The sequence below is a fragment of the Chenopodium quinoa genome, unplaced genomic scaffold (assembly GCF_001683475.1).
Source record: "Chenopodium quinoa cultivar QQ74 unplaced genomic scaffold, ASM168347v1, whole genome shotgun sequence".
In the NCBI taxonomy this organism is placed as follows: Eukaryota; Viridiplantae; Streptophyta; class Magnoliopsida; order Caryophyllales; family Amaranthaceae; genus Chenopodium; species Chenopodium quinoa.
The window spans coordinates 605287-619876 of NW_018743144.1; positions in this window are offsets into that span (position 1 = coordinate 605287).

Consider the following 14590-nt stretch of genomic DNA (forward strand, 5'->3'; position numbering starts at 1 on the left):
GTCGTAAATTCCTATTTTTGTGACGGATTTACGTGTCCGTCGGAACCAGTCCGTCGGAAATAGGCCTATTTCTAGTAGTGAAAAATAACTCTTCAACCATTCTTTGACTGACTCAAGCATTGGTATGTCATTTCCTATGAGTAGTATGTCATCTACATACAAGACTAAGAAAACAATGCTGCTCCCACTAGACTTCTCGTATACACAAGGTTCCTCTTCACTTTTTACAAAATCAAACTGTTTGATTGCTTTATCAAAGCAAAGATTCCAACTCCTGGATGCTTGCTTCAGTCCATAAATGGATTTCTGAAGTTTTCATACCTTTCTAGGATTTTTTGGATCTTCAAAATCCTCAGGTTGTATCATATACACCTCCTCCGTCAAGAACCCATTCAAGAAGGCGGTTTCGACATCCATCTGCTAAATTTCGTAATCGAAAATGCAGCAATTGCTAGAAGGATCCGAATGGAATTAAGCATAGCTACTGGGGAAATGGTTTCATCATAGTGAATACCATGAATCTGTCTGTATCCTTTTGCAACCAGTATTGCTTTATAGATGTAGTCATTTCCATCCTTGTCTGTTTTAATCTTGTAAACTCATTTGTAACCGATAGGTTTTCCCCATCATGCAAGTCAACTAGGGTCCACACTTCATTTTCAGACATCGATTCCATTTCGGACTTCATGGCATCAAGCCATTTACCTGAGTTGGGGCTCGCCAAATCTTGCTTGTAGGTTGTAGGTTCTTTATTCTCCAATAAGAAGATTTCAGAATCCTCAGTTATCAGAACCACAACAAACTGTTTGTTTCTGATTCTGGAAGACCTACGTGGGGTAGGAGCAACAATAGAAATATTATCTAAAAGTTCTTGAAGATTTTCGCATGAACTAGGTTCAAGTGGGACAATAGGAGTCTCGCTAGTCGAATTAGCTTGCTCCGACGCATGATTAATCGATTCTTGCACCCTCGCCTTCGATGTGGTGTTATCCACATCCATTTGTTGCTCGTCTTTAATTTCTTAGAGAACCACTTTACTCCCACTTGGCTTTCTAGACAAGAATTCCTTTTCTAGAAAGACACCATCGCGAGCAATAAACACTTTGTTATCTTCGCAATTTTAGAAGTAATACCCTCTTGTTTCTTTTGGATAGCCCACAAAGAAACACTTGTCTAATTTAGGGTGTAGTTTATCACCTTGTAAACGTTTTACATAGGCTTCACATCCCCAAATCTTGAGAAAAGACAACCTTGGAGCTCTTCCATTCCACATCTCATATGGATTCTTTTCTACTGCTTTAGACGGGCTTCTGTTTAGTATTCTCACAGCTGCTTCTAATGCATATCCCCAGAACGATATGTGAAGATCAGTAAAGCTTATCATGGACCGAACCATGTCTAGTAAGGTCCTATTCCTCCTTTCTGACAAACCATTCAACTATGGCGTTCTTGGAGGATTTAACTGTGAAAGTATTCCACAATTAATCAGATGTTCATCAAATTATTGGTTCAAATATTCACCACCACGATAAGATTTTAATGCTTTAATCGTTTTCCCAAGTTGGTTTTGTACCTCATTCTTAAATTCTTTGAACTTTTCAAAGGATTCTGACTTATTCTTCATTAAGTAAACATAATCATATCTACTTAACTCATCAGTAAAAGTAATAAAGTATTTAAATCCACCCCTTCCTTTTAAACTCATTGGTCCACACACATCTGTATGTATGAGTCCCAATAGGTCACTAGCTCTTTCACCTATACCCCTGAAGGGTGACTTAGTCATTTTCCCAAGCAAGCATGACTTACAATTTTCAAATGATTTATAATCAAATGAAGAGAGAAGTCCATCCTTATGTAATTTCTGGATGCGCTTTTGGTTGATGTGACCAAGCCTACAATGCCATAGGTAAGTTGGGTTTGAACATTTGTTTTCTGCTTTTTTTATAAATATTGTAGACATGAGTTGTATATTCTAAGACATACAAACCATTAATTAACTTTGCATTAGCATATAACATATTTTCCTTCGAAATAAAACAACACTTGTCTCTTATTTCAAATGAAAATCCTTCATAATCTAAAACAGGAACTGAAATAATGTTTTTAGTAATTGTTGGTACATAATAACAGTTATTAAGCACCAAAATAAGTCCAGAGGGAAGTCTTAAGTGATAACTTCTAATAGCAAGTGCATCAACTTTTTCTCCATTTCCTACTCGAAGTGTTACTTCCCCTTTTGCTAAATTCTTACTTTCTCTTAAGCCCTGCACGATATTAACGATGTGAGCATCACAACCAGTATCAAATACCCAAGTGGAAGATGAAGTAACGTTAATTTCTACAACAAAAACATCAAGTAACTCTTTACCTTCTGTTTTCCTTGCTGTGTAATGGGGACACCCTGGTGTATGGCACGGCCAACTACCGCAAAAGAATCCTCTCCTTTTCAGGAACTCCTCAGCATGGTTAAGTAAAAGGATGATCAATGTCACCGACGATCCCTCATCATTGTGAGTGAGCTTGACAATGTCAAAACCATCATGGAGTGAGAACAAGATAATATCATGTGTAGAGTCATCATCGATCAGCTTCCCAAGGACATCCATCTGATTGAACATTTCAATCAGTTCCCTGACATGGGCCCTGACTGACTGACCAGGCATGAGTCTCTTAGCCATTATTTTACAATGAACTTTGTAAGCTTTATACCTAATGCTGTCAGTCCAGGAATAGTAAATATGAGGGATCGAGTTAACGACCTCTCTTACATTATGATCTTTGAAACCTTCACTTCTTAATGCCCCAATGCCACCTCGACAGATAGCACGAAGACATTTGTACAAGTTGGTTAGCTCATAGTGCCTGAATCTTCTTTTCCAACAAATTGGAATACACTCTAAAATGAGCCCTCTAATTTTCTCTACATCTGAAACAATTTTAGCATGCCTTTCAGCTTCATATTTTTGTATATACTTGCTCTGAACAGAAATATATAAACGAGATTCAAGCCCATGGCTTATGAGAACTTTTCTCAACTCATTTTCCCATTCCCAGAAGTTTCTGAGATTCAGCCTTAAGTTAAGTTTCCTTGGTAAAATAGTATTGTCATATAAGTTATTCATCAAAAAACGAGGAAAAATTCAATAATTATGTTTAATAAATTTAAAGTACCATAAGCGATTTTAAAACTAGTAACTTTAAAGCATTCATTCAATTTAATTGATCCCTATTGAATACAAAGATTCCAAGATCCTTTATTTGTGCAATAATTGACCGTACTGAGGCCCTGCCATCAGGTATTACATTTTCAAGGTGAGTAAACACTTTACTGATTACAACTCTTTGTAATTCTTGGATGAATAATTATCCATCACATGTTTAATTATTACCCTTAGCTTCAAGGTTCTAAACGCTTTAGGTAACCTTGTTGAGAATAACCAATTAAAATTGTAAAATGTGATCTACCCCCACTCCCCTAAGATATAATATGACACCCAATTGAGGCATGACCTATCATAAATATCGAAGGTTTCATCGGGTTTTTTATTGGAAAAGCTACCTCAATATTACTAGGACCTAGATTCATTATGTTATGATTATTTAGTGAACTCTAGCGCATCATCAAACAACATAAATAAAATCTAACATGCATAATCTAGTAATGCATAAATAAACATGACATAGTATGGCCCCTTAATCCTAAGAAAACTAATAAAGCAAAAGCTCCAACTTGAACCTTCATGGATCTCATCCATCTTGCTCCTTTGGGCCTCCACTCCATGAATTCTTGGATTAACTGCAACCTGTAATACTATTCTATTCTATCTACTACTTAAATAAAATAAAATAAATTGCAAAAATACTTAATGGTACACAGACCGTATTTAGATTACAAAAATGTGAAACGATGCGCAGATTGTATTTAGAATCTATGGGCCATACTAGTTTATATAGCAATAAATAACATCATATATTATAAAATGCCATATAACAAATCACTCATCATGCTTTCCTAAACTACAACATCGAATGTTCACAATTAAGGAAACATGGCTCCTAAATATCTCATATTTTAATCAATTACTGTAATTAGATAATATCATATATTATTCATAACCAATTATAAAATATCATATATTTTAATTTATGTATGAGATAGAATCAAATCTTATTTTAATTATGGAAGATAAATCATATTTGTTTTCCATGATTATCCTAAATTTTAGGAAATTATATCCTAATTACTTGCCAATCACATATTTTAAATCAATTAACATCCTAAAATAATTATGGGATAATCATATTATTTAATCAATTATTATCCAAATAGAATTCTTTGCTCCATAATTATCTTATCTTAACAAAATTAACAACTTTAACTTTGTTAATTATCTTTTTCAAAATTAAAACTTATCTTTTAATTTTTAATTTTTAAAACTGATTTTTATCTAAAATAATTTTTTTTTTTGAAAAATCGCGTCAGCCACAGTGGTGTGGTCAGTCGAAGCCGGCCACGGTTGCTGTACACCTTGCGGTGTACGCTGCCCTGCATCGACGCAAGGACAACAGCAGCAGCACACGCAACAAGGTGGTGCACTGCTGCGCTGCCCCTGTCCGACCCGTGCCCAGCCCACCCTCCCTCCTGGACTACCGCCGGTGCGGCAGTCGCCGTGGCTGTGCCACCCAGCCGCGGCTGCCGCACCATAAAATATTTTTTTTTTATTTTTAATTTAAAACAAAACATTTTTATTAAAATTAAATTAATTTGGTCCTTCTAATTTTAAAATTAAATCATATTCAATTTCAAAATTAGGGTTCTTCATGAATTTAATCCCCAATTTAATTAAACTTTTAAATTTAATAATTTGATCATGAAAAATTCACAATTTAACATGAAATCAAATAGTTAAACACATAATATAGAATTATATAAAAATCAAAACTAAAAATTTCATAAATTAGGGTTCATGATTTCGAAATTTTCGAAAAATGGGTTCAAAATTTTTCGAATTTTATAGGGCAATTTTCGAATCAAATTAGGGCTAATATGGAGAAAATTAAACAATTTTTAATGATTCTATATTTTTAAATCACATTTAATATAATAATAATTGACCCATAATTAAATTATTCTCCCTCCTAATTGAATTAAAGTTGTGGATTATCAAAGAATTACTACTCAATATATGTAATTGCAAGAGGCTAACTAATACCACTGTAGGAGATTATAGGTACTAAATTGCGGAAATATATGAATCATATTCATATAGCACCTAAACCAAGGATCTCATGCATAACACATAAAGAATTGAATTATACCTTTGAAGCGTGATTCCACAAGTGATCGAACAAGAACAATAAGGAGAACAAGAACCCCACGTGTGATTCCTCTACTTAGTCCACGAGCACGGATTAAACCTCCACTAATGCTAGTTAGTTGTGACTGAACACTTCAATTAACCTTCAACAGAGATTTGAGCCACGAACACACCACAACATCACCCACACGCCACCACACGCGCCACCCAAGAGGAGGGTCGTACTGACAGGGAGGAGAAAGAGAGGGTCGAGTTGAGAGAGAGAGAGAGTTAGGGTTTTTCGGAAGGTTGTTTACTTTTGTGACAATTCATTGTATGCCAATTGTTGTGTAATGCAACCCTAGGTATGGTTTATATTTATAGATCATATCTAGAAATAAAACCATGTCAAGTCCAAAACCCATTAGACTCTTCTAACTATCCAATCCCAATTATCAATATGGTATGTCATGAACTCATGAGGCCCAATAATGGGCCTTTAACTTGTTTAACCCAATACTCTTATGTGTGACCTTGTAGGATCTATTGTATAAGGCTTTGGGCCATTTAGCTAGCCCAAAGATTAATTTTTATATCTAGCCCAAAGACCCTATAGAATGAACTAATTATCTTCATAATCGTGATCCTTGATATATCTAGTAATTGCACTTATCAAAGACATAACTGCTTCATTATCTTCTAAATGTCTTTTGAAGTGTCTGTCTAAAACTCTTAGCCATAGTGGGAGTTCACTCGCTCAGTGGGAGCTAAGTGACCTAGTGGGAGCTCTGACAAGCGCACTTTAGGGCGTGCTTTAGAGCATATTTTAGGATGATTTTGGATGTATTTGGGGCCGCTTTGGCCGATTATTACCTTGTTATGCTTACGTTCCCCATATTACGTGCTTCACGGGTTTTCGGTTTGTTTTTGATGTGTTTTCAGGTAATATCAACCGAGTTTAATCGGATCCCGAGCCCTTGATGCGTAACCGAGCTAGCCTTGACCGGAGTCCGAGGAGTTAAGGAAGTTCAAGTGCCGTGCATTGATTACATAGCACAAGCAGCACGGCCGTGTTACCATAGGCACACCCGTGCTGGCCTATAAGCAAGCAACCCCAGGCAAGGCAGCACAGCCGTGCAAGCCAGTAGCACGGCCGTGTCAGTATCCACGCACCCGCACGGCCGTGCAGGCCATTAGCACGGCCGTGCCAGATGTTGCCCGTGCCCGTGTCAGCTTCAGTATGAGCCCCGTGCTAGAGCATATTCAGCACGGCCGTGTCATTTTTAGCACGACCGTGCCAGGAAGCTGCACGGCCGTGCCATATATAGCACGACCGTGCCAATTTGAAGAAGAAATCCGGTTTACTTACTGACAAGCTAGCACGGCCGTGCCAAATACAGCACGGCCGTGCTGATCCAGGGTTAACTGCGCGCTTGACTTCTCCGCATTAGAAGACGTATATAAGGCCCAACATTAAGAGGATTCCTCAGACAGTTTTAGAGATAGTTTTGAGAGCCTTTGTAGAGAGTTATTGGAGAACGTTCTTAGTATTAGAGATTCATTAGTTTTCTTAGAGATATTTCTAGAGATTTTAGTTTTCTTGGATTGATTTGAAGCAAGATTTGCGAAGATTCTTTGTATTATTCATTGACGACGGATATCAAAGTTCTGAACTTTTCCATTGATTCGCATCAATACAATTGGTATTATTCATTCTTGTTTATTAATCAAGCTTTATTATTCCTTAATCAGAATTCATGTTTATATCTATTATGCTTTTGGAATTCATTATTGCTTTGATTATGAATATGTTTGAGTAGTCTCCTAGCTAGGGTTTCGGGATGAAACCTGGCCTAGGTAATCTATGTAATTGAGGATTGATTTTGATAAACGGATTGTGATTAAATTGATTATATGCGATTGCATGTTAATTCATTATAATAGGAGTAGCTAACCTAGAATCTTGAATTTGATTGCATGATATTCTTGATTTGAACAAGAGATTGTGAATTGAGTATTTCATTGTTGAATGTGGTTTGATTATGTATCGAGTAATGTTAAGTGCATGAGAAATCCAAGCTTAATATTGCCCGTTGTCTTCCTACCTCATGATATTGATCAGACATATAGTCTTCGCATATCCCGTTTGTCTCTGTGATTCCTTGTTGCGTAGTTACCAATGGTTTGGTGAATTCCCGTTCTCCCTAGTGTCTTAGTTTATTGATTTATTCCATCTTATTAGTAGTATTTTAGAACACCATTTTCCATTGATTTCGAACTAGCTTAGGTTTAAGATTGATTTGCAATTACTCTCGTTCCTCGTGGACCGAACCTTTATTTGCCATTGTACTTGGTTATAAGGTGTTCGTATAAGTATTGTTTGATTGAGAGTTAGATTGTAACCCTTGTCAAAATGGCGCCGTTGCCGGGGAACGGTGTTTGTTAATTGCTTTTTGATTTCTTGAGTCTAGTTCATCATAAAAAAAGCACAAAAAGATATTTCCCTTTTGGCTACACTTGTAGCCCTGCTATTTAATTGGTTTGGTTAGTGTGTATGCGCAGGTCTAAACAGAGATAATTAATACCCTTCGATCCAGAAATCGAAAGAACTTTGAAGAGCAATCGTAAATCTCGATTGACGTCATCAAACTCTCAAGGAAAGGAACACAACACACAACAGGTTCCAATGGCAGACATACCGCGCCAACCCAATCGGCCAGCACCACGACCCCTTAAGGAGTTGGAAACTCCTGGGGCGTATAGAGCTTCAAGTAGGGTTGCTCCACCCACTACTGAGGCCAATGATTTCGAGATCCGGCCGGCTATGATCACCCTCATCGAGAGAAGGCAGTTTAGTGGTGCCAAGCATGAGAGCCCTTTGGCTCATTTGAACAAATTTGAGAAGTACTGCAATACCATCAAGGTTAATGGGGTGAATCAAGAGTTCGTGAGATTGAAGCTTTTCCCCTTTTCACTTATTGGGAGAGCTCTCGAATGGTTAGAGAAGGAGGTGAAGCCGAACTCTCTACACACTTGGGATGATGTCACGACAACATTCTTGGGAAGATTTTATTCCCAAAAGAAGACGGCTGATGCTAGAGCTTTGATCCAGGGATTTCGGCAAAGGAGTGGGGAGTCAATCTACGAAGCATGGGAAAGGTACAAGGAGTATCAAAGAGAGTGCCCACACCACGGAATCCCAACATATCAAGTTTTACAGATTTTCTATGGAGGATTGAGTCCTCAAGGGAAGACCAGTTTGGATGCGGGAGCAGGTGGCCCCATTATGAACAAAACCGAAGAAGAAGTCATTGATATCATAGAAGATGTGGTACGACACCACATGGATTGGCAAGATGGAGAGCGAGAGGCCATGAGCAAGAGTGGAGGAGCGGTCTATTCGGTAGACCATGTTAATGCAATCGGGAATTTGACATCGCAAATTGTAAATCTAGGTAAGGAAATGTCAATTATCAAAGAGAAGCTCAACGCTCCACCGCATCAAAATCTTCCATCCTATTCTAAGGGAGCAGGTATGCACTCTAACTCTAATAATATGCCTGCTGGATGTATATTCTGTGAAAACTGTGGGTCTTATGACCATGATACCTCTGCCTATAACGTAGATTCCCAATTTCAATCCAACTATAATGATGGTAATGAGTGTGATAATGAACAAGTCAATTCCTTGTCTTATGATAATAGACCAAGGAATGACAATAACAGATATTTACCACCTAATCAAAGAGGGAACAATTATAATCAACATGGTAATAATTCTGACTACCAACAGCAAAACCAGTGGGAAAACAGGAACCAAAGGGACCAAAATCCCCAAGGGTCTTATAATCAACATGGTAATTTTGGTAATCAGAATAATTACCAACAAAATGCAGGTAATCAAGGGCAATACAATCAGAACATGAATGCCAATAACAGGGGAAATTGGAATAACAATGGTAACAGGAACAACCCGAGCCTCTAATGACAACTATAATGCTCAAGGACCATCGCAAAGGACTAGTTTGGAGGAGATGATGGAAGCACAGACCAAAATGTTCAACACTTTCATGGCCGCCAGTGACAAAAAGTTTAATGAAGTGATGACACATAATAAAATGCTTGAAACCCAGATTTCTCAGTTGGCTAGTGCTATAAAGGATGGGGTTGGAGTGTCAAAACTCCCACCTCAAGGTATTGACCCTAAAAACTCTGTAAATGCTATCACCACTAGGAGTGGAAAGACATTGAGTGGGAGCGATGAAGTAGTACCCCCTAGGAGTCAATCTGTGACTACACCTACCACTGATACTGTTATAGAGAGTGAGGAGGAGAGGACCGGAGAGAATGATAAAACTGTAGAGGTCTTAAATGAAAAGGAAGTAACACAAGTCAAAGAACCCAATCTATTGCAAAAACTTCCTTACCCCCATAAGTTTGTGAGACATAAGTTGGATGTTCAATTCGGTAAGTTTTTAGATACTTTGAAGCAAATTCACCTTTCCATACCATTCACCGACGCTATAAAACAAATGCCTAACTATGCTAGCTTTTTGAAAGATATTTTGAGTGGCAGGAGGAATTGTGATGGGGTGGAAACTGTTAACCTCACCGCGAATTGTAGTGCAATCATCATGAACAAGATGCCTCCCAAATTGGGAGACCCATGTAATTTCTTAATCCCTTGTGCTATTAATAAAATAAAAATTGATAATGCATTATGTGATCTTGGGGCTAGTGTTAGTCTTATGCCATATTCTGTATATCAAAGATTAGGGGTAGGAGAACTTCTTCCTACCAACATTACCCTACAGTTAGCTGATCGTTCGATCAAATTTCCTAAGGGTAAGGTAGAAGATGTTCCCCTACGAGTTGGGAAATTTGTGATACCTGTGGATTTTGTAGTTTTGGAAATGGATGAAGATAATCATATACCTATTATTCTTGGGCGACCTTTCCTAGCTACCTCTAGTGCTCTCATTGATGTGAAGAGTGCCAAGATTTCTTTAAAGGTAGGAGAGGAGGTCCTTGAATTTGATCTGAACAAAAGCATGCAATATCCTTTGTCTACTTCCGAAAACTGCATGATGATTGACACTATTGATTCGATTGTCTCTAGTATGCATACACTATTGCTTTCTACTAACCATGATCTTGAGCCAAGTGATACCGATGAGAGCAGGTACATAGAGGAGCAAATGCTAGAGGAAGATGATGGTGATAACGGTTTCAAGTAGATTACACCCATGTATGCACTTGCTAAGGCCACCACAAAAGAGGTAAACGAGGCCCCTAAGGTAGAATTGAAACCTCTACCATTACATCTAAGGTACGAATTTCTTGGCCCTGATTCAACTTATCCTGTCATTGTGAATTCTTCTTTAGATGCGGATCAAACTCGGAAGTTGTGTGATGTATTGAGAGAGCATCAAAGTGCCATAGGCTATACCATTGACAACCTCAAGGGTATTAGCCCCGCTATATGTATGCATCACATAACTCTCGAGGATGGTGCGAGGCCTTCTATTGAGAGGCAGAGGAAACTCAATCCTCAAATGGGGGAGGTGGTGAAGAAAGAGATCACCAAACTTCTTGATGCAGGTATCATCTTCCCCATTTCAAGCTCTAGATGGGTTTTTCCTGTGCATGTTGCCCCTAAGAAGGGGGGAATGACTGTAGTTGAGAATGAGAATGGTGAGCTCATCTCAACTAGAACGGTGACCGGCTGGCGGATGTGCATAGACTATAGACGTCTAAACGCATCTACCAAAAAGGACCATTTTCCCCTCCCTTTTATTGATCAAATGCTCGAAAGACTAGCTAGGCACAAGTATTATTGCTTTCTTGACGGTTATTCGGGGTTTTTCCAAATACCTATAAACCCGGATGACCAAGAGAAGACGAATTTTACTTGTCCATATGGTACTTTTGCCTACAGGAGAATGCCTTTTGGACTTTGCAATGCATCGGGCACCTTTCAACGGTGTATGATGAGCATTTTTGGGGACTTGTTGGAGGCCGAGATGGAGGTTTTCATGGACGATTTTTCTGTTGGGGGAGCCTCCTTTGATGATTGCCTAGTGAACTTGGGGAAGTGCCTACAACGGTGTGAGAGAGTGAATTTAGTCCTGAACTGGGAGAAGTGTCACTTCATGGTTGAAGAAGGTATTTTCCTTGGTCACAAGATCTCAAATGCAGGCATAGAGGTGGACAAAGCAAAGGTTGAAGTTATAGCAAAGCTACCACCACCGGTCAATGCAAAAGGGGTAAGACAATTCCTAGGGCATGCGGGGTTCTACCGGCGATTCATAAAAGATTTCTCTCTTATAGCCAAGCCTTTGACTGCCTTATTGCAAAAGGAAGTCGACTTCAAGTTCGACAAAGAGTGCCTACAAGCTTTTAACACACTTAAGAAAGCTTTGATTTCGGAACCGATTGTGCAAGGACCACGGTGGGATCTACCTTTTGAGTTGATGTGCGATGCTAGTTATACGGCTATTGGAGGTGTTCTTGGGCAACGAGTTGAGAAGAGGGTTCACGTGATCTATTACATGTCCAAGACCTTAAATGAAGCACAAAGGAACTACACCACTACAGAGAAAGAGTTCCTAGCCATTGTTCATGCATTTGAGAAATTTTGGGACTACCTCATTGGTTCCAAAACGATTGTTTATACTGACCATGCTGCCATCAAGTACCTAATTTCGAAGAAGGAATCCAAACCACGCCTCCTCCGATGGGTCCTCTCTTTACAACAATTTCATGTGGAGATCCGGGACAAGAAGGGAGCCGAGAATGTGGTTGCGGATCACCTTTTGTGCATGGAGAGGGAGCAACAAGAAGATGATGGGCTGCCCATTTGTGATGAGTTGAAGGATGATGTTTTATACCTCCTCAAGGAGAAGATTCTACCATGGTTTGCGGATTTGGTAAACTACTTGGCTTGTGAGGAGTTTCCCCCCGATTACTCCAAGCACCAACGGAAGAAGATTAGGAGAGATGCAAGTCATTACATATGGGATGATCCAATTTTATTCAAGAGAGGTGTAGATGGTCTCCTAAGAAGGTGCGTTCCAGAGGAAGAAGTTCATAGTGTGCTAAAAATGTGCCACTCCGACCCTTGCGGAGGTCACATGGGGGCTAATAAGACAGCCCAAAAGGTTTTGCAATGTGGGCTATGGTGGCCCCATATCTTTAGGGACGCGTGGGCATTTGTGAATACTTGCGATGTTTGCCAACGGAGTGGAAACATTTCCAAGAAGAATGAAATGCCTCAAAAACCCATACTTGAACTTGAGATCTTTGATGTGTGGGGCATTGACTTTATGGGACCCTTTCCTTCCTCCCGTGGGAACCAATACATACTTGTGGCTGTGGATTACGTGTCTAAGTGGGTGGAAGCAATTGCCTCCCCTACAACTGATCACAAGGTGGTGGTGAAACTCTTCAAGAAGATTATATTTCCAAGGTTCGGGGTTCCTAGGGCGGTTATAAGTGACAACGGGTCACACTTTGTGCATGGGGCCTTTCAAAGGATGCTTCGAAAGAATGGAGTACATCAAAGGTTCGGGACAACCTATCACCCTCAATCTAGTGGGCAAGCGGAAGTCTCCAATCGACAGATAAAGTCCATCCTTGAGAAGACAGTGGCGAAGAATAGGAAAGATTGGTCCGATAAGCTTGATGATGCACTTTGGGCATACCGGACTGCTTTCAAGACCCCAATAGGCACCACCCCATACCGCTTAATCTACGGGAAAGCATGTCACCTCCCGGTCAAACTAGAGCACCGCGCTCAATGGGCTATCAAGAAGATAAATTTTGATCTAGCAAGCGCGGGAGAGCAACGGATGTTGGACCTTCATGAATTGGAGGAGCTTCGGATGGACGCATATGACAGTGCGAACCTATACAAGTCCCGATCTAAGGAGTTTCATGACCGGAAGATAGAGCGAAAGGTGTTCAATGTTGGTGACAAAGTCCTCTTATATAACTCTAGGATGAAGCTCTTCCCCGGTAAGTTGATGTCAAGATGGAGGGGTCTATTCACTGTCAAAGATGTTTTCCCTTCCGGTGCGGTTGAGCTTTATGATTCTAGTGGGTTGCAATCCTTCGTGGTTAATGGGAAAAGGTTGAAGACATACTATGAGGGAGCCCATGTTGGTGTGATAGATGTGTTCGAATGCGGTCACAAGAGTTGAATGTGACCACGTCAAGCTATCGACGTTAAACTTAGCGCTTCCGGGAGGCAACCCGATTTTCTTGCTTTTACTAGAGTAGTTTCTTTTGTTTTGTAGTTGGTTTAGCTCCTAATTTGTGTGAGTTTTGTGTGCTCTTGTGTGTTTTTGTGCAGGTAGAAGATTGGTTAGAAGTCGGAATGAAGAGAGTGATGCGTGCCTTGAAGGAAAAGAAAACCTGCAGACTGCAGCAGACAGCACGGCCATGCCATCAAATAGCACGGCCGTGTCAAGTAATAGCACGGCCGTGCCAATTTTAGCACGGCCGTGCCATCTGAAATTCAATTTCGCAAAAAGCTTGCCAAGCCAACACGGCCGTGCCAAATTCGGCACGGCCGTGCCAAACCTCAGCACGGCCGTGCCAGTTATAGCACGGCCGTGCAGCGCAGTTTCCGGATAGTTTTTTGTGTTTTTTAAACACGATTTCACTCAAACTCTCTCATTATTCCCCAACTCTCTAACACTCTTTCCTACCCTTTTTCTCTCTAAACTAACCCAAACCCCCAACCTCCTCCCTCAATTCCTCAAATCAAACCCTAATTCCCCATATTCTTCTTTCAAGATCTCGGCACCCTCCTTGCATTGGAGCATTTTTCAAGTGATTGGACGCAAAATTCGGCCCTCTTTGAGCTCGCCACAACTCCACTTCGTGGAGTCCTCGGTGAATTCGTTCTTAAACTCATTGATTTTCGCAATTTTTGTCCAATTTCATTAGTTTTATTGAATATTTGTTGTTGAATTGTGCTTTATTGTTGCAAGTTTGGGTGAACTAGTAGTGTTAGGGTAGTACATTGCATGCTAGGATAGTTTCTTGCTTGTTAATTGGTATATTGTGCTTAATTTCTTGAATTAAACATGCCTAGAACAAAGACATCGACTAGGAGACCGGGTCGGGACGATGCATCCTCATCCATGGTTCCACCCACGGTGGACACCATGGGTATTGTTTTTAATAACCCGTCCTTTTTGGACAAACTTGTAGGATTATCCCACCGACCGATCCGGCCTACCAAGTTCTACGACCCTTTAGCCGCTAGGGCTCTAGGGATCGAA